The sequence below is a fragment of the Pseudophryne corroboree genome, unplaced genomic scaffold (genome assembly GCF_028390025.1).
Source record: "Pseudophryne corroboree isolate aPseCor3 unplaced genomic scaffold, aPseCor3.hap2 scaffold_217, whole genome shotgun sequence".
Taxonomy (NCBI): Eukaryota; Metazoa; Chordata; class Amphibia; order Anura; family Myobatrachidae; genus Pseudophryne; species Pseudophryne corroboree.
Genome location: NW_026968815.1, coordinates 154,873 through 180,183, shown reverse-complemented (window position 1 = coordinate 180,183; position 25,311 = coordinate 154,873). Strand labels below are relative to the sequence as shown.

Sequence of the window (25,311 nt, the reverse complement as noted above, 5' to 3'; positions counted from 1 at the left end):
ACTTACGCTAGCCCAACATTTTTTGTAAATCTAATGGCATTGACAAAGCTTTTTGCTCACCCCTAATGGGCAACACATGGCAAAGAAGACGACTTTCAACTGATACCGAACAAAACTTCAACCGACAGATATACATTAACCTGACATAGAATACCACCGCATTTACCGTAATTATGTCTTTTCTTCATTTCTACAACCCTCAGGTAATGACACACATAGTATAGGGAATACAGGCACAGATATCAGCAATCACATATTCCCCCATTCATGTATCATCAACTAAAATGTGCTCCCCATTTTGTTCAAAATCCGAAAAGAGCTCGGTAAAGTTTGACAGCCCATCCACAGACCCGTACCACGGGATAAGAAGGAATTCAAATGTATACTTCGCAATACCTCGAAGCTTGATTTACAACACGTACGGCACGATGATACATGACCCCCCAAACACGGATTCATACACACATGCTTCTGCTATCTCACTAGGTCATACCCTCTTCACACCTACTCCTCTCTCCTCCCTTACCCAACCATGGAAATGAATTAACCCCTAACATATATTTTTCTCCTTTTGAAATGTTTTCAGGAAGTGGCAGTTATTATTGACTGCCAAAGGGTGGACTGTCAAAGTCAGAAAAATATCTCTATGCACACTACCATATTTGCACCTCACCCAGGTCCGTGCTGCGCATGCGTACGCTCTCCCGTACGTGCGCATACTCACAGTCGCGGGCACCCGCAGGCGCATGGTATGCGTATTTACGGTAGAGTTTATGTGGTTGTAGCGTGCGACTCAATCGTAACATATTTTCACTAATAATGTATTTTGTAGATCATGGTCCCTTTGATAGATTCTGAAAGTTTGGTTAATATAGAATGTTTATGAACAGAGGAATCCCTCTTTGTTTGATACGAAGGGTCAGACAGGAGTAATACAGTGGTGTTTAGTATCCATCGGAAGAATATTTAATTAGAAATATTCCGGTGTTGGTTTGAAGCAGATCAATCGCTCGTGCGAATAGTTATGGACATAAGAAGTTTATGAACATTTACTTTATTTGCACTTTATTACCCATGCGGCGGGATACCCAGTTTCCCTCCCACCTGAGCAGTTGGAAATAGTCACAGCCCACCTGTATGAATCAACCTATGACCTTTTGTTATAATGCGAAGCCGAATTCCTGTGTCCAATGAACAATGAGATTGTAGGGACCATTGAATTGTATTGTGTGTGGGGCATAAATAGGCAGGCCGACCGTATCCAGTTCTCTCTCTCTTCAACGGTTCTCATTGCTGATAATCGGGAGCTGGATATCGAGGCGCATGCGATCGTTCCCCTTGTGCGTAAGTTTTCTCCGTAATCATATTGTCTTACTGTGAGCCATCTCTCTCTCTCTCTATCTCTCTCTCTCTTCTCTTTCTCTCGTATTTTCCTTTAATTGTATTGTATTGTATTTCCTGTGTAGTTTATCTGGTTAGTTGGTTTATGTTATATTGTAGTGTATGCTTTGTACTGTGATTCTTTTTGCAAGTATAATAGTCATAATACATATAATAGGTTTCGGACCCTAAGCCCAGGTATCTGTGTATTCTTTATAGTGTTAAGTATTCTCTGAGCGCTGGTGACGCTCAAGCAGCTTTGTAGTTAATCAGGTTACACCAGGTTGCACTTACACTCTGTCTCTACACTAAGGTATACTGTGTATCTCATCGTTAAAGGTATAGAGATAAAGGTTTAAACGTTGTAAGCGTCTGCACCGCTGGTGATCTCCTCGTGGTCCCGAGCGTACGCTACGCTATAGCGAATCATTACGTTAGTCGGCAGCCAATAGCGTGCCTGCCTGTGATCACTGGGCCGTAAGCGAACGTGACGCTTGAGCGTCTCGACTACGGTTGAGCGATCGCTACACAACTTGCGTACCCTTACGGTACTTCTTACGTAGATAGCGTATAGTGTTCTTAGACCTCTTAAAGTGTTTTATATACGATAAATATTTAGCTTTATCAGGTCGCTGCTCGGGTACCCCCCTGTCAAGTGAAGGAGATCCAACTGAGGCAGCACAAGGGAACTCTCGAAAGAGGAACAAGGCTAGAGGAAGATCTGAGACAAAGAAATCTGATTTTTACCAGAGTTGACCAGAAGAAAGCACAAACACAGTTCCCCACTACCACAAATAATGCAGTTGAGTTTCCCACATTTGGGGAAATCACAGGGGTCAGCATACCCAGAATGCAATGAATGAACCTCACCCTGGGAGAACAATCTTCATGACCATGGTATCTCCTATGCAAAATAAGTATGATTTGGGATAGGGCTGGGGAGGGCCGCTGCTCAGGCACATCTCTGTCAAGTAAAGGAGATTCAACTGAGGCAGCACAAGGGAACTCTCATCTGGGGACAACAACTGCAGGGAGAACACATATTTTCAGATGAACATGGGAGGGCAGAAGGCTGCCTAATACTGAAGCACCCCCAAACAACAAACCAAATGCAATAACTAGTGCAAGCATTCCTGGGGGAAGGCCTGCAGCAGATGGATTTGCATATGGTGATGTCATCCAAGCAGTGGGTCAAAGTTGGCTTCAACCCTCGTCTGCATATGAAAAGAAAAAAGGGATGTGCAGGGCATGGCGGCCTTTTGCGGCGCTTGCATGACCCCTAATTCGCATTAAACATCTCCACCCTCCTTAGGTGTGGGGCTCATGTTGGCTATGCCCCAGCACCTGAAGCATTCAAGCTGATTTCTTGCAGCAGCTGGGCACTGTAACAGCTCCAGAGCTGCTCTGTAAGGCAAGTAAAAGGGTGTGGGCCCTGCGGCACTACCTGTAGTTCGCATTGTGCGTTGGAAGGCACAAAGTAAGCAGACGGGAGAAGTCAGGATAGTGCGCAAGGGCATAGAAGGGAGCGGCTGAAGAAAAGAGAAGTGGAAACAGACAGCAAACTAGGCTGGAGAGAGACCTGAGACAAAGAGATCTGAATTATACGAGAGCCGACCAGAGGAAACACAAATTATGCAGTCAAGTGTCCCACATTTGGGGAAATCGCAGGAGCAGCACACCCAGAGTGCAATGGGTGAGCTTTGCCCTGGGAGAAGCACCTTCCTGATCATAGTATCTCACCTGGCAGGTAAGTAGGAGTTGGGCTAGAGCTGGGGAGGGTCGCTGCTCGGGCACCCCCCTGTCAAGTGAAGGAGTTCCAACTGAGGCAGCACAAGGGAACTCTCGAAAGAAGAACAAGGCTAGAGGAAGATCTGAGACAAAGAAATCTGACTTTTACCAGAGTTGACCAGAAGAAAGCACAAACACAGTCCCCCACTACCACAAATAATGCAGTCGAGTTTCCCACATTTGGGGAAATCACAGGGGTCAGCATACCCAGAATGCAATGAATGAACCTCACCCTGGGAGAACAATCTTCATGACCATGGTATCTCCTATGCAAAATAAGTATGATTTGGGATAGGGCTGGGGAGGGCCGCTGCTCAGGCACATCTCTGTCAAGTAAAGGAGATTCAACTGAGGCAGCACAAGGGAACTCTCATCTGGGGACAACAACTGCAGGGAGAACACATATTTTCAGATGAACATGGGAGGGCAGAAGGCTGCCTAATACTGAAGCACCCCCAAACAACAAACCAAATGCAACAACTAGTGCAAGCATTCCTGGGGGAAGGCCTGCAGCAGATGGATTTGCATATGGTGATGTCATCCAAGCAGTGGGTCAAAGTTGGCTTCAACCCTCGTCTGCATATGAAAAGAAAAAAGGGATGTGCAGGGCATGGCGTCCTTTTGTGGCGCTTGGATGAACCCTCCTTCGGTGTGGGGCTCATGTTGGCTATGCCCCAGCCCCTGAAGCATTCAAGATGATTTCTTGCAGCAGCTGGGCACTGTAACAGCTCCAGAGTTGCTCTGTAAAGCATGTAAAAGGGTGTGGGCCCTGCAGCACTACCTGTAGTATGCATTGTGCGTTGGAAGGCACAAAGTAAGCAGACAGGAGAGGTCAGGATAGTGCGCAAGGGCATAGAAGGGAGCGGCTCAAGAAAAGAGAAGTGGAAACAGACAGCAAACTAGGCTGGAGAAAGACCTGAGACAAAGAGATCTAAATTATATGAGAGCCGACCAGAGGAAACACAAATTATGCAGTCAAGTGTCCCACATTTGGGGAAATCGCAGGAGCAGCACACCCAGAGTGCAATGGGTGAGCCTTGCCCTGGGAGAAGCACCTTCCTGATCATAGTATCTCACCTGGCAGGTAAATAGGAGTTGGGCTAGAGCTGGGGAGGGTCGCTGCTCGTGCACCCCCCTGTCAAGTGAAGGAGATCCAACTGAGGCAGCACAAGGGAACTCTCGAAAGAAGAACAAGGCTAGAGGAAGATCTGAGACAAAGAAATCTGACTTTTACCAGAGCTGACCAGAGGAAAGCACAAACACAGTCCCCCACTACCACAAATAATGCAGTCGAGTTTCCCACATTTGGGGAAATCACAGGGGTCAGCATACCCAGAATGCAATGAATGAACCTCACCCTGGGAGAACAATCTTCATGACCATGGTATCTCCTATGCAAAATAAGTATGATTTGGGATAGGGCTGGGGAGGGCCGCTGCTCAGGCACATCTCTGTCAAGTAAAGGAGATTCAACTGAGGCAGCACAAGGGAACTCTCATCTGGGGACAACAACTGCAGGGAGAACACATATTTTCAGATGAACATGGGAGGGCAGAAGGCTGCCTAATACTGAAGCACCCCCAAACAACAAACCAAATGCAACAACTAGTGCAAGCATTCCTGGGGGAAGGCCTGCAGCAGATTGATTTGCATATGGTAATGCCATCCAAGCAGTGGGTCAAAGTTGGCTTCAACCCTCGTCTGCATATGAAAAGAGAAAAGGGGCGTGCAGGGCATGGCGGCCTTTTGCGGCGCTTGGATGACCCCTAGTTCGCATTAAACACCTCCACCCTCCTTCGGTGTGGGGCTCATGTTGGCTATGCCCCAGCCCCTGAAGCATTCAAGCTGATTTCTTGCAGCAGCTGGGCACTGTAACAGCTCCAGAGCTGCTCTGTAAGGCAAGTAAAAGGGTGTGGGCCCTGCAGCACTACCTGTAGTTTGCATTGTGCATTGGAAGGCACAAAGTAAGCAGACGGGAGAAGTCAGGATAGTGCGCAAGGGCATAGAAGGGAGCGGCTCAAGAAAAGAGAAGTGGAAACAGACAGCAAACTAGGCTGGAGAGAGACCTGAGACAAAGAGATCTGAATTATACGAGAGCCGACAAGGGGAAACACAAATTATGCAGTCAAGTGTCCCACATTTGGGGAAATTGCAGGAGCAGCACACCCAGAGTGCAATGGGTGAGCCTTGCCCTGGGAGAAGCACCTTCATGATCATAGTATCTCACCTGGCAGGTAAGTAGGAGTTGGGCTAGAGCTGGGGAGGGTCGCTGCTCGGGCACCCCCCTGTCAAGTGAAGGAGATCCAACTGAGGCAGCACAAGGGAACTCTCGAAAGAGGAACAAGGCTAGAGGAAGATCTGAGACAAAGAAATCTGACTTTTACCAGAGCTGACCAGAGGAAAGCACAAACACAGTCCCCCTCTACCACAAATAATGCAGTAGAGTTTCCCACATTTGGGGAAATCACAGGGGTCAGCATACCCAGAATGCAATGAATGAACCTCACCCTGGGAGAACAATCTTCATGACCATGGTATCTCCTATGCAAAATAAGTATGATTTGGGATAGGGCTGGGGAGGGCCGCTGCTCAGGCACATCTCTGTCAAGTAAAGGAGATTCAACTGAGGCAGCACAAGGGAACTCTCATCTGGGGACAACAACTGCAGGGAGAACACATATTTTCAGATGAACATGGGAGGGCAGAAGGCTGCCTAATACTGAAGCACCCCCAAACAACAAACCAAATGCAACTACTAGTACAAGCATTCCTGGGGGAAGGCCTGCAGCAGATGGATTTGCATATGGTGATGTCATCCAAGCAGTGGGTCAAAGTTGGCTTCAACCCTCATCTGCATATGAAAAGAGAAAAGGGGCGTGCAGGGCATGGCGGCCTTTTGCGGCGCTTGGATGACCCCTAGTTCGCATTAAACACCTCCACCCTCCTTCGGTGTGGGGCTCATGTTGGCTATGCCCCAGCCCCTGAAGCATTCAAGCTGATTTCTTGCAGCAGCTGGGCACTGTAACAGCTCCAGAGCTGCTCTGTAAGGCAAGTAAAAGGGTGTGGGCCCTGCAGCACTACCTGTAGTTTGCATTGTGCGTTGGAAGGCACAAAGTAAGCAGATGGGAGAAGTCAGGATAGTGCGCAAGGGCATAGAAGGGAGCGGCTCAAGAAAAGAGAAGTGGAAACAGACAGCAAACTAGGCTGAAGAGAGACCTGAGACAAAGAGATCTGAATTATATGAGAGCCGACCAGGGGAAACACAAATTATGCAGTCAAGTTTCCCACATTTGGGGAAATCAAAGGGGCAGCACACCCAGAGTGCAATGGGTGAGGCTTGCCCTGGGAGAAGCACCTACATGATCATAGTATCTCACCTGGCAGGTAAGTAGGAGTTGGGCTAGAGCTGGGGAGGGTCGCTGCTCGGGCACCCCCCTGTCAAGTGAAGGAGATCCAACTGAGGCAGCACAAGGGAACTCTCGAAAGAAGAACAAGGCTAGAGGAAGATCTGAGACAAAGAAATCTGACTTTTACCAGAGCTGACCAGAGGAAAGCACAACACAGTCCCCCACTACCACAAATAATGCAGTCGAGTTTCCCACATTTGGGGAAATCACAGGGGTCATCATACCCAGAATGCAATGAATGAACCTCACCCTGGGAGAACAATCTTCATGACCATGATATCTCCTATGCAAAATAAGTATGATTTGGGATAGGGCTGGGGAGGGCCGCTGCTCAGGCACATCTCTGTCAAGTAAAGGCGATTCAACTGAGGCAGCACAAGGGAACTCTCATCTGGGGACAACAACTGCAGGGAGAACACATATTTTCAGATGAACATGGGAGGGCAGAAGGCTGCCTAATACTGAAGCACCCCCAAACAACAAACCAAATGCAACAACTAGTGCTAGCATTCCTGGGGGAAGGCCTGCAGCAGATGGATTTGCATATGGTGATGCCATCCAAGCAGTGGGTCAAAGTTGGCTTCAACCCTCGTCTGCATATGAAAAGAAAAAAGGGATGTGCAGGGCATGGCGGCCTTTTGCGGCCCTTGGATGACCCCTAATTCGCATTAAACACCTCCACCCTCCTTCGGTGTGGGGCTCATGTTGGCTATGCCCCAGCACCTGAAGCATTCCAGCTGATTTCTTGCAGCAGCTGGGCACTGTAACAGCTCCAGAGCTGCTCTGTAAGGCAACTAAAAGGGTGTGGGCCCTGCAGCACTACCTGTAGTTCGCATTGTGCGTTGGAAGGCACAAAGTAAGCAGACGGGAGAAGTCAGGATAGTGCGCAAGGGCATAGAAGGGAGCGGCTGAAGAAAAGAGAAGTGGAAACAGACAGCAAACTAGGCTGGAGAGAGACCTGAGACAAAGAGATCTGAATTATACGAGAGCCGACCAGAGGAAACACAAATTATGCAGTCAAGTGTCCCACATTTGGGGAAATCGCAGGAGCAGCACACCCAGAGTGCAATGGGTGAGCCTTGCCCTGGGAGAAGCGTGTACATTTTCGGTATCGCCTGCCTAGAGAAATGGAACCTAGATGGCATTTGGTACCGGGGACACAGTACCTCAATCAAGTCTCTAGTTGCCTCTGAATTAACGATGGATACCGGAACCACGTTTCTCACCACCCAGGCTGACAAGACCTGAGTTATCCGCTTTGCAGCAGGATGACTGCTGTGATATTTCATCTTCCTCGCAAAGGACTGCTGGACAGTCAATTGCCTACTGGAAGTAGTACAAGTGGTCTTCCGACTTCCCCTCTGGGATGACGATCGACTCCCAGCAGCAACAACAGCAGCGCCAGCAGCAGTAGGCGTTACACTCAAGGATGCATCGGAGGAATCCCAGGCAGGAGAGGACTCGTCAGACTTGCCAGTGACATGGCCTGCAGGACTATTGGCTCTCCTGTCTAAGGAGGAAATTGACACTGAGGGAGTTGGTGGTGTGGTTTGCAGGAGCTTGGTTACAAGAGGAAGGGATTTAGTGGTCAGTGGACTGCTTCCGCTGTCATCCAAAGTTTTTGAACTTGTCACTGACTTATGATTAATGCGCTGCAGGTGACGTATAAGGGAGGTTGTTCTGAGGTGGTTAACGTCCTTACCCCTACTTATTACAGCTTGACAAAGGCAACACACGGCTTGACACCTGTTGTCCGCATTTGTGTACAGGATGCAAACCTTCATGTCCAAATTTATCCATCTCATCAGTCGTACCTCAGATTTGCGGTACAGGACTGTCATTGCCAATTTCAGACGTTGCTGTTTGGTCTCTCCACGGCCCAGAGAATTTTCACCAAGGTAATGGTGGAAATGATGGTTCTCCTGCGCAAGCAATGTGTCACAATTATCCCGTACTTGAGCGATCTCATAAAAGCGAGATCAAGAGAGCCGTTGCTGAACAGCGTATCACTTTCACTGAAAGTGTTACAGCAACACGGCTGGATTTTCAATATCCCAAAGTCACAGTTGGTTCCTACGACTCGTCTGTCTTTCTTGGGCATGATTCTGGACACAGACCAGAAGAGGGTTTATCTCCCGATAGAAAAGGCCCAGGAACTCATGACTCTTGTCAGGAACCTATTGAAACCAAAACTTGTGTCAGTGCATCACTGCACTCGAGTCCTGGGAAAGATGGTGGCATCATACAAAGCCATTCCATTCGGCAGGTTCCATGCGAGGACTTTCCAATGGGACCTACTGGACAAGTGGTCTGGGTCACATTTACAGATGCATTGGTTGATCACCCTGTCCCCCAGGGTCAGGGTATCACTCCTGTGGTGGCTGCAGAGTGCTCACCTTCTCGAGTGACGCAGATTCGGCATTCAGGACTGGATCCTGGTGACCACAGATGCAAGCCTCCAAGGTTGGGGAGCAGTCACACAGGGAAGAAATTTCCAAGGTCTTTGGTCAAGTCAAGAGACTTGTCTTCACATCAACATCCTGAAACTAGGGGCCATATACAATGCCCTACGTCAAGCGGAGACCTTACTTTGCGACCAACCGGTTCTGATCCAGTCAGACAATGTCACCGCAGTGGCTCATGTAAACCGCCAAGGTGGCACAAGGAGCAGAGTGGCGATGGCACAAGCTACCTTTGCATTTTTCTCCCAAACGAAGGACACTAGAATGAAAATTTTAAAGCCTCCTGTTAGTGCTTCATCTACACGGTATAGCCCTGAATTTTCCAATGCGTAGCTCTTTGCAAAAGAGAGATATTGGCAAGGAAAAGCTGTCTTGTACCTTTGCATTTTTCTCCCAAACGAAGGACACTAGAAAGAAAATTTTAAAGCCTCCTGTTAGGCCATCATCTACACGGCATAGCCCTGAATTTTCCAATGCGTAGCTCTTTGCAAAAGAGAGATATTGGCAAGGAAAAGCTGTCTTGTACCTTTGCATTTTTCTCCCAAACGAAGGACACTAGAAAGAAAATTTTAAAGCCTCCTGTTAGGCCATCATCTACACGGCATAGCCCTGAATTTTCCAATGTGCAGCTCTTTGCAAAAGAGAGATATTGGCAAGGAAAAGCTGTCTTGTACCTTTGCATTTTTCTCCCAAACGAAGGAAACTAGAATGAAAATTTTAAAGCCTCCTGTTAGTGCTTCATCTACACAGTATAGCCCTGAATTTTCCAATGCGTAGCTCTTTGCAAAAGAGAGATATTGGCAAGGAAAAGCTGTCTTTCAACTCTTCCACAACTGAAAAACAGATAGTCTTCCCAAGCCTTCCATCCTGTAATATCTTCAGTCTCTCGTCAATGAAGAAAACAATCCCTCCAGCAGACTCTTCAACCACGATACAAGATCACAGCCAAAAGGGCGAGAAGCAACTACACTTGCGTTTAACCAAAATGGCTAAAACTTAGTGGAGGAAAGTGCAGTGCACCAAAACATAAGCTGACACAATCATGGAGAATGCGCCAGCATATATGCTCTTCTATCTATATTTTGCAAACCTGCTCTTGTCCCCTCCAGCTGCTCCATGTAGATTTGACGCCTGGCAAGGTGCATAACCCACTGACAAGCAGGCACACTCCTGCATGAGTTTTCACTCTCACTAGCAGGATGATACACATTCATTTGCATGTGCTCCACCTCTGACACACCGCCCACCCAACCACCCAGTCACCAGAGCCACCCACAAGCCAACTGGCTCCGTGATTTAATTTGCACAGTGCAGTCATCCAGGCAGCATGTCCTTCTCAATGGAATAATCTCTGGTTCCATGGAATCTTCCGCATTGGAATGCTGCGGAACAAAAAGGATTTAAACATTCAGCTTGCTAGCATTCAATGTACCTGCGGCTTGGCTCTAGCACATGGGTCTTCATCCTGTGGCCCTCCAGCTGCTGTGAAACTACACATCCCAGCATGCCCTGCCACAGTTTTGCTATTAAGGTATGCTAAAACTGAGGCAGGGCATGCTGGTATATGTAGTTCCACAGCAGCTGGAGGGTCGCAGGTTGAAGACCCATATTCTAGCATGCCTGTTCTATGATGCATGTTCCGTGATGTCACAATCAGCTTGGAATGGGGTGTCTAGCATGCATTTGCTGACAGCCACTTGAGGGAGACACACATCAGGAGATGCAGCATATCGGAGGTCTTCGATGCCTTTCCAGCAAATGCACACCACCAGCTGCTGGTCTGGACACAAAACAATACCCACAATTGAAGGCTCAAAATGCCCAACTACAGGATTAATGTAAGTAGTGAATTTAGGAATGAATTTAGAAGTAGGAAATTAAGTTAGTTCACAAGTACATTCAAATTCCGATCTAAAGTCTAGGTAGGCCTCACGTCCTGGCAGCCCCCAGCATTTAAAAATGCCTTGATTAGAGGTAGGGAATTAAATGTAGATAAGAAGTAGACACAAAATAACACTCCACAGAGCAATTATCAGGTGTCTTTATCAATTGTTGCATTTAAAAAATCAAGCAATTAGGGAACACAATGTTGCGACAATGTAACCCTATTTGCAAAATAGTACTAAATAAGTTTGTCGATGTAAGACATTTGCAAAGGCGCAAACAAAACACGCTGGAAAATGCAACCGAATCTGTTTTTGGAGGTTAGAATAGATGCAGGATCAAGTAGCTCAATGGGTAGGGTGTTTGATTAGAATTCAACAGGTTATAGATTTGAATCCTGGGTATGATAGTTTGAGGTGTTATTTAATAAAGTATGTTTATATATTAGTCACACATGGCTTACTTGTACAAATGGCATGTCACCAGTTAGTGCTGACTGCTGATATGCCATTTGCACAAACACGCCATGTGTGACTGTATATGCATTTAAGGAGGGCACCCCGGCAATACCACAAACCATTGAGTGTCAAGTATACTAGATATATCTTCATATCTCATGTGCTTTCTCTGAGACCAATCTTGTTATGCCCCTTCCCCACAAGGCATGCGCCTTTTGTCCATATTGCAAAAATGGGGAGGGGAGGGGGGGGGGCATATAATTCTCTGTCACAGGGCACCAAAAAGTCTAGTTATGGCTCTGGTATGCATTATGTAATCTGGCAGACCATATCTCCAACACTGGCTGGTTGGAATAGAAATCCGGTTATCTATGTGAGCAAATGACCATCAACGATTTACTCTCAAACACTAGAAAATGGACAAACATGGTCCCCTAAACAAATTGGTTAAATTTTGGGTTTAACCAATTTGTGTAATGACCATTTTTGACCACTTTTCTAGTGTTTGGGAGCAAATGGTTAATTGACATTTGCTACTATACATTACCAGATTTTCATTCCATCCATCCAGACTGGATAGATAGCCTGACAGATAATTGTGTAGTGTACGCCCAGGATAACTGTCAGTTGTGCTTTCTTTTATGACGGCACATAAATGGGTGGGCAGATCCAGAGCAAGCACTGCCCACTCATGCATAGTTGTCAACTGATGTGAAGTTCCAGGGGGCAATCTCAGTTATAAAGAAAAGTATCTGGAAATTGTCCCTAGTTTAAAAAAAAAATAAAAAAAAAATTGATCAACTCCATTTATTTAGTATGATATCCCAGCAGTCAGAACAACATACTTTATTAAATAACACATCTCAAACTACCATACCCAGGATTCAAACCTATAACCTGTTGAATTCTAATCAAACACCCTACCTATTGAGCTATTTGATCCTGCATAAAAATTGTGAACATTATATGAAGCTATTGGTACTTTGCAAAAAAAAAGTATCAGCATTACAACGCAGCAGATCCATGCAGTTTGCAGCCACACACTACATGTATCTGCTCAGCCACAATGCTGATTATTTCTTCACAAAGTACAAGGTGAGCTCCAAACAGAATTCTCTAGCTTAGAATTATACCTTTCTATGCCAAACCTAGAAGTCGGGCCCCCCACCCTGGGATCCCCCAGAGGGAGGCCTGCACCGTCATGCGGCAGGCTTGTCCGTTTTGGAAGCAGGCTGATGGGCAGCCCAGGCTTGCTTCAGTCTGGGCTTGGCAGGTATGGAAGCATGAGCTTGCTTTGGGTATGCCTGACCTTGGGTACGCTTTACCTGAGGGATGAAAGGGCCAAGGGAAAGTACTTTTAGCCTTCTGCGTGGTAGGAGTCATACGAGGTAGGCAAGCTGTTTTAGCAGTAGCCAGATCAGCTACAATCTTATTGAGGTCTTCTCCAAAGAGAGTGTCTCCCTTGAAAGGAAGCACCTCCAGGGTTTTCTTGGAATCCATATCCACCGACCAGGATCTCAACCAGCTGTATAAAGTATTACCTTGGAACTGGCTCTCCACTCCCCATTATCTGGTTATCATGGCTTCCTCCGCCAGTGTCCAGACTCGCTTGCTGAAGCTCGGCCACTTCTTCCTAGCAGCAGGCTCCTGGATCACTGGGCAGCAGAGGTGCTTGGGAGCCGGAAGGGGGCGGAGCAATCAGGCAGGCAGTTGCAGTGCTGCCCAGCTATCTGTGGTGTGAGAAGAAGCAGGGGCACCCCACCGCTGGCAGTGCTGCAGCTAGCGGTGGTGGCAGCGGCGAGGCTGCTGGGCTGGGTCTTGAAAAAGGTGGAAAGAAGGGTGTTACGGCATGGAATGTACAAACTGCGAGACCCTGCTGGTAGCGCCTTTGTCTATTTAGTAGGAAGGGCACGTAACAGCCGGGGGGCAATGGAGGAAGCCCCTTTAGGGCTGGAGCCCCTTCAGGGCTGGAGCCCGGCGGCAACTGACTCCGTTGTCTCTGGCAGTTCTGCCCCTGGACTAGAGGAATGGTCAAGAACATGGCAACATTTAATGCCAAAAAATGCAAAATCATACACGTCTCAAAAATGCAAAGGCTAACTATAATATTAAGGGCATTATAATGGCAAGAGGAAAGCTATCTAAGTATTACTATTTCAGGTGAGCAATGTAACAAAGCAATAGGAAAGGCAAGTCAGATGCTTGTTTGCATAGGTTAAAGAACCAGTAGCAGAAAAAAGTAATACAGGTTGAGTATCCCATATCCAAATATTCCGAAATACGGAATATTCCGAAATACGGACTTTTTTGAGTGAGACTGAGATAGTGAAACCTTTGTTTTTTGATGGCTCAGTGTACACAAACTTTGTTTAATACTCAAAGTTATTAAAAATATTGTATTAAATGAACTTCAGACTGTGTGTATAAGGTGTATATGACACATGAATGAATTCTGTGAATGTACACACACTTTGTTTAATGCACAAAGTTATAAAAAATATTGGCTAAAATGACCTTCAGGCTGTGTGTATAAGGTGTATATGAAACATAAATACCTTCTGTGCTTAGATTTAGGTCCCATCACCATAATATCTCGTTATGGTATGCAATTATTCCAAAATACAGAAAAATCCGATATCCAAAATTCCTCTGGTCCCAAGCATTTTGGATAAGGGATACTCAACCTGTAATGCCACTGTATAGGTCCTTGGTACAGCCACATTTAGAATCCTGTGTTCAGTTCCAGAAGCCATATCTCCAGAAGGCTGTAAATACATTAGGGAAACTAAAATTGTGCATGGCCTACATCACAAAACTTACCTGGAAATACAAAAAAATGTTGATGTGTATAGTTTGGAGAAGGGAAGAGGGAACATACAGTAATAGAAACATTTAAATATATAGGGAGGAATGTAATAGGGTGTGAGAATCAGAAAGTGAGAGATTTTGTGTTTTTTCCTGTTTTTTTTTTTTTTTATTGTTTGTTTTTTAAAGTGGCAATCCTTTACATGGCAAAACCAGGTTGATATTTGCCATGTAAAGGATTGCCACCGTGGGCATGTGTAGAAGGGGCACTGCTACTGTTGGCATTATGTGTGTAAGCTGCACTGATATGGTGGTTATGTGTATAAAGGGCACTGCGACTGTGGGTATTATTATTATTATTATTATTACATGCGGTGTAATGACAATAAGATAGTGCTACTGTGTGGCGTATTTTGATTTGGGGTGCTATTGTGTGGCCATGCCCCTTCCTTGTGATACCACACCTTCTTTTTTTAAGGAGCGCACTGTCCCTTTATTAAGTATTGGAGAGAGGGCCCAAATTAATAGTTTGCAGGGAGGCGCCAAACACCCTAGCACTGGCCCTTTGGTAGGGGACAGGATTTGCTTCTGCTTGTGCACATATGTTATGATTGCCAGCCAACAGCACTGGTTTTGCCTATAACACTAACTATAAATATTTTGAATTGGTCCTGGACCACCAATCCAAGGCACCCCTGCAAGTGTCCTGAGGCACCCCAGGGTGCAGTTTGAGAACCACTGGTCTAGTGAGTACCCAGGATAATTATTGTAGCTGGTCTGCGGGTAACAGCTCTCAGATCCACTTCTAGAAAAAATGCAGCAATGTAATTTGAGTGACAAACTGCAGAGATGAACCCTTTCTGTGACTGCTGCACAGGGATCACACAAACTCTATTCATAGGGCTGACTTCACTTAGGGGAGATGTTCTCACCCCGCAAAGAAGTGCGAGTATATACCGCACTTACGGTACCATTGGATTTACAGATATTTTCTTGCAATACACTATGGGGGTCATTCTGAGTTGATTGCTCGCTAGCAGTTTTTAGCAGCCATGCAAACGCATTGTCGCTGCCCACTGGAGAGTGTATATTCACTTTGGAGAAGTGCGAACACTTGAGCAGCAGAGCGCCTGCAAAATCGTTTCAAAATAAGACCAGCACTGTAGTTACACTTCGTGTGCGTTGATTCTAACAACCGAGGGACGGCTTTTGATGTCACACACCCATCCAGCGAATGCCCAGCCACGTCTGCATTTCTTCTGCCACGCCTGCATTTTTCCAAGCACTCCCTGAAAACGGTCAGTTGACACCCAGAAACGCCCTCTTTCTGTCAATCTCCTTGTGGCCTGTTCTGTGATTGGAATAATCGCTAGAACTAGTGCAAAACCACAATGGACTTTGTACCCGTACGATGCGCATGCACATTACGGAGCATGCGCATGCACAGATTAGCCATTTTTTTTCAACTGATTGCTACGCAGCGAACAACGGCAGCAAGCGATCAACTCGGAATGACCCCCTATATACATAGAAACATGGATTTTTACTGCAGGAATTATGGTTAGTTTAGGGGTATCGGTTAGGGTCAACAGAGGTGTAGCTAGGGGTCCAAGCGCCCCTGGCAAAGTAAGGGACTGGCGCCCCCCCTTTCGATAAAGCATTGCAGTCCATTGGCGGTTACCATGTTGGAGCCACAGCAACTGACCCCCTCCCCCACACGCTGCCCTACATCATCGGCTGGGATTCACTGTTGGTGTGAAGCCACTGGGAACATTCTGGTAGCATTAGCAGCAGTCTGTGTCATAGATAGGGAAGGCAGAAGGTTAACTAGCTAATAGCAGTCTGTTGGCAGCAGAGGCTGGGCGGGGGGCTGAGAATGAGCCAACGCTGATCAGTGTCCAGTCTGCTCAGACAAAAATATTTTGTGATCAGGGCTGGTTCTAGACCAAAGGAGCCAATGGCAAAAATTTCCTTTGGCACCCCCCCCCCCCCACACACACACATACACACACACACACACACACACACACACACACACACACACACACACACCAAAAAAGAACATATCCCAGTTTAACATAACGCTATGTGGTGCAAGGTGTGGAGCTGGTCACTTGTATCAGACCTCTGACATTTGCCTTTTCACCCATATTGCATACTTTTTCTTGCAGGTTGTGTCTTAATTCAAGAAGTGTTCTAAGTACTTCAGCTTAGTATCTTTACTGACCCCTCTTTACCCCACACTACATAACTGACCCCTCTATACCCTACACTACATCACTGACCTTTCTATAACCATCACTGCATTACTGACCCCTCTATACAGTACACTGACCTCTATATACCTGCTAGTACATCCCTGATGCCTATATTCCCTAAGCTAAATCCCTGACGCCTCTATTCCCTACGCTACATCCCTGATGCCTCTATTCCCTATGCTACATCCCTGACGCCTCTATACCCTACGCTACATCCCTGATGCCTCTATTCCCTACGCTACATTCCTGATGCCTCTATAACCTACGCTACAACCCTGACGCCTCTATACCCTACGCTACATCCCTGACGCCTCTATACAGTACAATGCATTACTGATCCCTCTAGACCATACATCCTCATTACATCAGAGAGATAGTGAAACACTGGAAAAAATAAGGATAAAGTGGACTACAGAAACTGATGCTCTAAACAAAGGAGAGAGAGAGAAAAGCACAAGGGAAAGTGGGCAATCGGAACACCATAGAGAGAGGAGAGATAGAAATGCCTGAAAAAGTAAAGGGGGTTGGGTATGGCATCCGGCGCTCGGGATTCCAGCAGTCACATGATACCTAATCCTAATCCTAACCCTCTGGGGGGGTGGCGGATAGGGCTAACCCTCAGGGGGTGGCAGCTAGGACTAACCCCCCCCCCCCCCTCCTAGTGCCTTCCCTAACACCCCCTCCCCCGGTCCTAACCCTCCCTCCAATACTCGCCTTCGGGATGTTGGCTGTCTGTGTGCCGGCACCAGTCTCCCAAGTGGTGTCAGGATTCCAACATCGGTCAAATGACCGCCGGTATACCGTCTGCCGGGATGGTAAATGTATCCTGAGGACAGGTAGTGAGTGTGGAGGGATAGGTGGTTCAGTAAAATGTAACAGCTCAAACTGCGATCATTCACTGATAAATTGATTTATAGCTCTCCCTTTTTAACCATTGCAGTCATAAAAGCAATGTTTTTTAAACTTTTAAATAAAGCTTGTTAGCATCCCCAGCACACTGTATATGCTGGGAGATGTAGTTCTCAATATGAAAACATTTAATTACTGTATGAACTCTAATTCCCCAACTGAAACCTCTCACAAACACACACTCCTAAATCTAGCACACACACACACACACACACACACACACACACACACACACATTTCCCCAGTACTGACAACTCTCATCACTTCCACACACTGACAACTCCCTCCTGCTCCTCTCCCCACTGACACTGACAGCTCCCTCACAGTCACACACATCCTCCACCCCCCCACCCCCCCCCCCCCCCCACACACACACTGAAAGCACACATGCACAAATCCCCCCCTCCTCGACACTAACTGTCACGGACTGCTTGGGCAGCAGGGGGCAGGCTCTGACTTGAAGTGCTGAAATTCAACAGCTCTCTCGAACTTGCAAGGCATGGCTGTGCAGCTGTCTCCAGCCATCTCCTTGCCCACTGTGTAATTTGTGGCGTTCTCTGATGTTCCCCGCTCTGCCTCTACAACCGGCACATAATGTACAGCAGTGGTGACTCCTGAGTATGGGCCTGGAGAACTCCGCCTACCGGGGGGTAGGGATTAATAATTTCAAAGGGGCAGAGCTAGGAGTGAAGCAGTGGACAGCAGTTGAGGGGCGTTTCAAACTGTAACAGGGTTGGGACAATTTCAGTATCCTTCCCTCACCGTCTAATTGGTCAGTCCCACGCTGATTGCCATAGCGCCCTTTCGAGACTGCAGAACTCTATCCCTTAGCCACGGTTGGCACAGCTGGATGGTGCCCCTGGCAAGTGCCATCCTGGCCAAGGGGTAGATACGCCCCTGAGGGTCAGGGCCAGAAACAGAAATCTCGGGGCCCAGTACACTGATATCTCTGGGGCCCCCTCAACCCCCCCTTAACTTGGCAGAGGGATCTTTAAAAAAAAAATGGAGCCTTTGACTCGGACCGTCAGTGAGGCCGGCAGGTGGTTTTCATACTGGGCTATCCAGCTCTTCGGTGGCGGTGGCAGGAACATTCAGAAAAGGGCCAGCACAGCAACATGCATAATAATGGCAATACAGTATGGACCACAGGGACTGGACAAAGTGATGGGGTAAAAGGAGGGGGGAGGGTTTAGTTGGCCTGTTAATTGTTTTCCTGCTTAAATTGAGCAGTTGGTGGATACACTTTAAAAAGCAATATTGGCACTGTGGCCCCATTATTTCTGTTCTTAATACTTGGAGCCCTGAACAAGTGTCCCCTTTGTCCCCCCTGTCACCGGGCCTGTTCAGGCGTTACCTATGGAGAAGCTGCGACATGACATCCTAGGACACGATACTGCACCATGCATCACCATTATATTTCAGTGTGCCTTGTCAATATTTAAATCTTGTTCTGTGTGACGTGAGTTGTAAATGGTTGAAAATCTCTGTGCTACAGTATCGTCACCATGTAGTTATAACAACACCGCAAAACCACCAAAAGACGTGTTTTGGTAGAGGGACTGCTGGAGGGGCCCATTGGGGCCCCCAGTTTGCTACCCCACCCCAGTATACCTGTGCTGTAGCCAGTGGAAGGGGCACTATCTTCCCGGTGATCTCTTCGGGAAGATGGTGCCGCACATAGAAAGCAAAGACTCTGGCTGCACTCTCCTGCCCTCGCTCTAAGCAAGGTGATCGGGCCACAAAAGGACCCCTGTCGGACCCCTGCCGGACCCCGGCCTGTGGGCCACAAAAGGATGCATTGGGGGCGGCATGCGGCCCATGGGTTTGACACCCCTGCCCTAGAGTATCAAAATTTGTTTCACGGCACCCCAAGGCCAAAGTTTTTTTTATTGAGAAATTCAGAAAAAAATATAAAATTAAGTAAATTGTGTTTATAGCATGTCATCCTCAGGTTCAGTTATGTTGTGAGGGAATGGTTTTGCCAATTTAATAAAGTATAAATAATTTTAATTGGTCCTGGACCACCAAACTATGCTACCAGTGCAAGAACCCCAGTTTGGAAACTACTGCAATAAAATAAACCTTTTTTGTTTTTTTTAAACTACATGTAATACACCTTAGAGCTCAGTTCCTAAAAGGTTTTAAACCCTTGCATACAGTAAACTACACATATTTAAAAATCCTACACCGGGCACAAGTGCTCACGGGCCAATTTCATGGCAGTCTCGGATAGGAGGGCATTGTGGATTCACCAAGGGAATGCTGATGCTGACTCCAAGAAGAAAGGGAGTCTCTTCCCTATGAAGGTGAAGCCTTGTTTGGCGACGGCCTAGTTAATTTGATCTCGGCAGCTCCCGCAGGTAAGTCATCCTTCTTGCCCTATGTTCCCTCTCAACGGATGAAGACGCATCATTATCTGACGCAGTCATTTCGGCCCAATAGATATGCAAGAAGTTAAGATTCCCCTTTCTTTGCAGGTAGAGGAAGGAAAAGAGGGAAGAGGTCTGTAGCCTCTTCAAGATCGCAGGAGCAGAGATCGTCCTCTGCTTCTGCCAAATCCACTGCATGACGCTGGGGCTCTCTTGCAGGAGCCCGCACCAGTGGGGGGCACGTCTAAAACTCTTCTGTCAGTTCTAGATTCATTCGGACCTGGACTCGTGGGTTTTACAAATAGTGTCCCAAGGGTACAAACTGGGGTTTCAAGACGTTCCCCCTCACCGATTGTTCAAATCAGCCTTAGTCAGCAGGGAGAAGGTTTTTATTCAAGCCTCTTCGTGGTCCCGAAGCCGGACGGCTCAGTCAGACCAATCTTAAATCTGAAATCCCTTAATTTCTACCTAAAGAAATTCAATTTCAAGATGGAATCTCTCAGGGTAGTGATCTCCAGTCCGGGGGATAAAGGAGATTTCATGGTTTTGGTAGACATAAAGGATGCCTACTTATATGTTCCCATTTAGCCACTGCATCAAGCTACCTGAGGTTTGCAATTCAGGATTGTCATTACCAATTTCAGACGTTGCCGTTTGGTCTGTCCACGGCTCCGAGGATTTTCACCAGGGTGATGGCGGAAATGATGGTCCTCCTTCGCAAGCAAGGAGTCACAATTATCCCGTACTTGGATGATCTCCTGATAAAGGCGAGATCCAGGGACCAGTTGGTGCAAAACATCTACTCTCCCTGACAGTTCTTCAACAACATGGTTGGCTCCTAAACTTGCCAAAATCGCAGTTGGTCCCAATGACGCGGTTGTTGTTTTTGGGAGTGATACTGGACACAGAAGAGGTTTTCTTCTAGTGGAAAGGCTCTGGAGATCCAGAGTCTGGTCAAACAAATTCTGAAACCAGCAAGAGTGTTAATCCATCAATGCATTCAGTTGCTGGGGAAGATGGTTGCGGCCTACGAGGCCATTCAGTTTGGCAGGTTCCATGCCAGAGTGTTCCAGTGGGACCTGTTGGACAAGTGGTCCGGATCCCACCTACACATGCACCGGAGGATAATCCTGTGTTCCAAGACCAGAATCTCACTCCATTGGTAGCTGCACAGTTCTCACCACCTAGAGGGGCGATGGTTCGGGATCCAGGACGGGATCCTAGGGACCACGGATGCAACCCTCCGAGGCTGGAGAGCAGTCACACAGGGGGAAAACATCCAAGGAAGATGGTCAAGTCTTCCTTGGATGTTTTCATCTCCACATAAATGTTCTGGAGTTAAGGGCCATTTAATAACTGCAGACACAGTGCGCACTGGGACGGGTGCCCAGCATCCTCTACAGACTAAGAGAAAAGGATTTACCGGTAGGTATTAAAATCCTATTTTCTCTAACGTCCTAGAGGATGCTGGGGACTCCGTAAGGACCATGGGGATAGACGGGCTCCGCAGGAGACATGGGCACTTTAAGAAAGACTTTAGTTCTGGGTGTGCACTGGCTCCTCCCTCTATGCCCCTCCTCCAGACCTCAGTTTGATACTGTACCCAGTGGAGACTGGGTGCTTTTCAGGAGCTCGCCTGAGCTTTCTGACAGAAAGTATTTTGTTAGGTTTTTAATTTTCAGGGAGCACTGCTGGCAACAGACTCCCTCATCGAGGGACTGAGGGGAGAGAAGCAGCCCTACTCTCTGAGTTGCAAGGTCCTGCTTCTTAGGCTACTGGACACCATTAGCTCCAGTGGGATTGGTACGCAGGATCTCACCCTCGCCGTCCGTCCCAGAGCCGCGCCGCCGTCCCCCTCGCAGAGCCGGAAGATAGAAGCCGGGTGAGTATGAGAAGAAAAGAAGACTTCAGAGGCGGCAGAAGACTTCATGATCTTCACTGAGGTAACGCACAGCACTGCAGCTGTGCGCCTTTGCTCCCATACACCTCACATACTCCGGTCACTGTAAGGGTGCAGGGCGCAGGGGGGGCGCCCTGGGCAGCAATATAAACCTCTTTCGCAAAAATATAACATATATACACCTGGGCACTTTATGTATGTATAAGCCCCCACCAATTTTACAGTTTAAGCGGGACAGAAGCCCGCCTCCGAGGGGGCGGGGCTTCTCCCTCAGCACTCACCAGCGCCATTTTTTCTCCACAGCACCGCTGAGAGGAAGCTCCCCGGACTCTACCCTGCTTATACCACGTTAGACAAGAGGGTTGAAAAGAGGGGGGGGGCACATAATTCGCAAATTACATACAGCAGCACTACTGGGCAAACATTAAGTTACTGTTTTATTCCTGGGTTATATAGCGCTGGGGGGTGTGCTGGCATACTCTCTCTCTGTCTCTCCAAAGGGCCTTGTGGGGAAACTGTCTTCAGAAAAAGCATTCCCTGTGTGTGTAGTGTGTCGGTACACGTGTGTCGACATGTCTGAGGAAGAAGGCTATATTAGAGAGGAGCGGGAGCAAATGAATGTGGTGTCTCCGCCGACAGCTGATTGGATGGATATGTGGAATGTTTTAAATGCTAGTGTAAACTCATTGCACAAAAGATTAGACAAGGCAGAAGCTTTGGGACAGTCAGGGTTTAAACCCATGCCTGATCCTATGTTGCAGGGACTGTCAGGGTCTCATAAGCGCCCACTATCCCAGATTGTTGACACAGATACCGACACGGATTCTGACTCCAGTGTCGATTACGATGATGCAAAGTTACAGCCAAAATTGGCAAAATCCATTCGATTTATGATTATGGCAATAAAAGATGTTTTGCACATCACAGAGGAACCCCCTGTCGCTGACAAGAGGGTACATATGTACAAGGGTAAGAAGCCTGAGGTAACCTTTCCCCCCTCACACGAGCTGAACGAGTTATGTGAAAAAGCTTGGGAATCTCCAGATAAAAGACTGCAGATTTCCAAAAGGATTCTTATGGCGTATCCTTTCCCATCAACGGATAGGTTACGATGGGAATCCTCCCCTAGGGTGGACAAAGCATTAACACGCTTATCCAAGAAGGTAGCCCTCCCGTCCCAGGATACGGCTACCCTCAAAGAGTGTGCTGACCGCAAACAGGAGATTACCCTGAAGTCCATTTATACACATTCAGGTACCTTACTCAGACCGGCAATTGCGTCGGCCTGGGTGTGTAGTGCTGTAGCGGCATGGACAAATACCTTATCTGAGGGGATGGATAGCCTAGACAAGGATACTATTTTATTGACCCTGGGGCATATAAGAGATGCTGTCCTATATATGTGTGTATGCAAACTACAGGTGGTGCTGCAGGGCCCACACCCTTTTACTTGTCTTGTAGAGCAGCTCTGAAGCTGTTACAGTGCCCAGCTGCTGCAAGAAATCAGCTTGAATGCTTCAGGGGCTTGGGCATGGCCAACATGAGCCCCACACCGAAGGAGGGTGGGGGTGTTTAATGCAAACTTGGGGTTATCCAAGCGCCGCAAAAGGCCGCCATGCCCTGCATGCCCCTTTTCTCTTTTCATATACAGATGAGGGTTCCAGCCAACTTTGGCCCACTGCTTGGATGACATCACCGTCTGCTGCAGACCTTCCCCCAGGAATGCTTGCAATAGTTGTTGCATATGGTTTAATGTCTGAGGGTGCTTCAGTATTAGGCAGCCTTCCGCCCTCCCATGTTCATCTGAAAAGATGTGGTCTCCCTGCAGTTGTTGTCCCCAGACGAGAGTTCCCTTGTGCTTCCTCAGTTAAATCTCCTTAACTTGACGGGGCTGTGCCCGAGCAGCCGCCCTCCCCAGCCCTATCCCAAAACATACTTATCTTGCATATGAGATCTCTTGATCATGAAGATAGTTCTCTCAGGTTGAGGTTCATCCTGGCCACGCTCCCCGCTGGAGATTGCTGATGGGGACAGCAGCGGGGCTTCAGCAGAAGGGTGAGTATGTGTGGCCAGAGACCTCCCTTCCCATGTGCAGGCTTGCAGAGTCTGCCGCGCAGGATGGGGCATGTGGCACTCTCCCTCCCAGGGGCTCTTCCAGATGTAGCTCCTCAGCAGTATTTTTCCCGGGCTGCGCGGCGCTCTCCCCGACTGGCATCCGCCCTGGAACACTGCCTTCCTCAACGCAACATCAGCAGGGGGCCCTTGCCTCATCACCATCCCAGGTCTTTCTCATGTATGTATCATGTATGTGTGTGTGATATATGTATGAATCATATATGTTTGTGATACATATATATATTCCATAGACAAAAAACCTTACGGTTTCACATGTCCCATTAAGGCTTCTTAGACATGATCGAAATTTCAGAAACCTGTTGTAACTCTTCCACTCAAACTCCAAAAAGCAATGAAATTCCGATCATTAAGGCTGACGCCTTAATGGACGTGTTCCTTGCGCAATACAGATATGGTATGCCATCACAGCCTGTGGGTAAGTGCAGATTCAGCACTCTCACAGAGTGAGATTGCTGTCACTCACACAATGGTGGAGCTGCTAATTCACAGATTTGTGTGCTCATTGGAATACACACATGCAGTCTATGCAACTGAAGGTCTGAGCAGTTTTGTGGTGCTCCCATCCCACACAGTGCCCACAACCATCCCATTCAGTCAACACAACAAAGCCACCTTGTTACAACATCCTTCTAACTCCATACATCCATCTCACTTAGTATACACATTTAGCTCCCTCAAACATCTTGGTTAATTGCTAAACTATAATACCCCATCTACGGTCTATGCATCTACACTTACTTCCCCTATACACCCCCATGCTGCCCGGTCTTCCCCAATCCCTACTGCTGTGTTCTCCCATCTGTGCTAGTCTGTACTAACTTATCTGTACCATCTGTCTTTCCCCACCTGTGCATTGTCTGTACCACCGTTTCCTTCTCTCTGTGCTGCTCAGTGTTTCCTTCTTCAACGTCACTCTGCCTCCTCCAGTACATGGCACACTGTCTTCTCTCCCATCTGCACCAGTTTTCTACCCATCCATGCCAGTGTTTTCAACCCATCTGCACCATTTCCCCCATCTGCACCGCTCTGTCTCCCTTCCCATACTTGCTGCTTAATCTACCCCCTATCCACACCACTCTTACCCTATTCATGTAGCTGACATCCTGAAGGTAAATTTAGTGGATCCTGCGCTCTTGGCAGGGGGATAACCGCCACAGCCCACCCCCCAGTGGTCCGGAAACGCCTCCGTTGTGCAGACCATGCCCTGCCAATGGCATTCTAACGCTGTTTGCACGCCCCCCTCCTTCCCCGCAACCACCTCTGCCTATCAATCAGGCAGGGTGATAGCATCTCACTGGGCTCCTGGGGTACGCACGCGCAGTGCGGCCATTGCACGTGCGCACCTCACAAACTAATTCAGACTGCAATCGCTGCTGCTGCTGCGGTCTGAATTACCCCCTGTGTTTCTCTGTCCCCCCCATTAGTGCTGCTTAGTGTTCCCTCTATCCACACACTTCTGTTCCCCCATCCACACCGCTCTCCTCCCTCCAATCAACAACACTCTTACCTCATCTGAGCAGCTTTGTCTTCCGCTCAGATCTTCAGTTGCATAGAC

General features: G+C 47.7%; 6 non-coding genes and 3 pseudogenes across 6 annotated transcripts; all 9 read right to left on the bottom strand.

Annotated features, from left to right (window-relative positions):
* Positions 1 to 2,137: 2,137 nt before the first annotated feature.
* Positions 2,138 to 2,301, bottom strand: LOC135006756 (U1 spliceosomal RNA). The gene has a single exon (XR_010206905.1). It is a non-coding gene; the product is annotated as a U1 spliceosomal RNA (small nuclear RNA).
* Positions 2,302 to 2,972: 671 nt separating this feature from the next.
* LOC135006759 (U1 spliceosomal RNA) lies at positions 2,973 to 3,135 on the bottom strand. The gene has a single exon (XR_010206908.1). It is a non-coding gene; the product is annotated as a U1 spliceosomal RNA (small nuclear RNA).
* A 152-nt stretch (positions 3,136 to 3,287) lies between these two features.
* On the bottom strand, positions 3,288 to 3,451 carry LOC135006755 (U1 spliceosomal RNA). Its single transcript, XR_010206904.1, has one exon. It is a non-coding gene; the product is annotated as a U1 spliceosomal RNA (small nuclear RNA).
* A 655-nt stretch (positions 3,452 to 4,106) lies between these two features.
* LOC135006763 (U1 spliceosomal RNA) lies at positions 4,107 to 4,260 on the bottom strand (annotated as a pseudogene).
* A 152-nt stretch (positions 4,261 to 4,412) lies between these two features.
* On the bottom strand, positions 4,413 to 4,576 carry LOC135006750 (U1 spliceosomal RNA). Its single transcript, XR_010206900.1, has one exon. It is a non-coding gene; the product is annotated as a U1 spliceosomal RNA (small nuclear RNA).
* A 698-nt stretch (positions 4,577 to 5,274) lies between these two features.
* On the bottom strand, positions 5,275 to 5,410 carry LOC135006760 (U1 spliceosomal RNA; annotated as a pseudogene).
* Positions 5,411 to 5,562: 152 nt separating this feature from the next.
* Positions 5,563 to 5,726, bottom strand: LOC135006753 (U1 spliceosomal RNA). Its single transcript, XR_010206903.1, has one exon. It is a non-coding gene; the product is annotated as a U1 spliceosomal RNA (small nuclear RNA).
* A 692-nt stretch (positions 5,727 to 6,418) lies between these two features.
* LOC135006764 (U1 spliceosomal RNA) lies at positions 6,419 to 6,560 on the bottom strand (annotated as a pseudogene).
* A 152-nt stretch (positions 6,561 to 6,712) lies between these two features.
* Positions 6,713 to 6,875, bottom strand: LOC135006758 (U1 spliceosomal RNA). Its single transcript, XR_010206907.1, has one exon. It is a non-coding gene; the product is annotated as a U1 spliceosomal RNA (small nuclear RNA).
* Between the last annotated feature and the right edge of the window lie 18,436 nt (positions 6,876 to 25,311).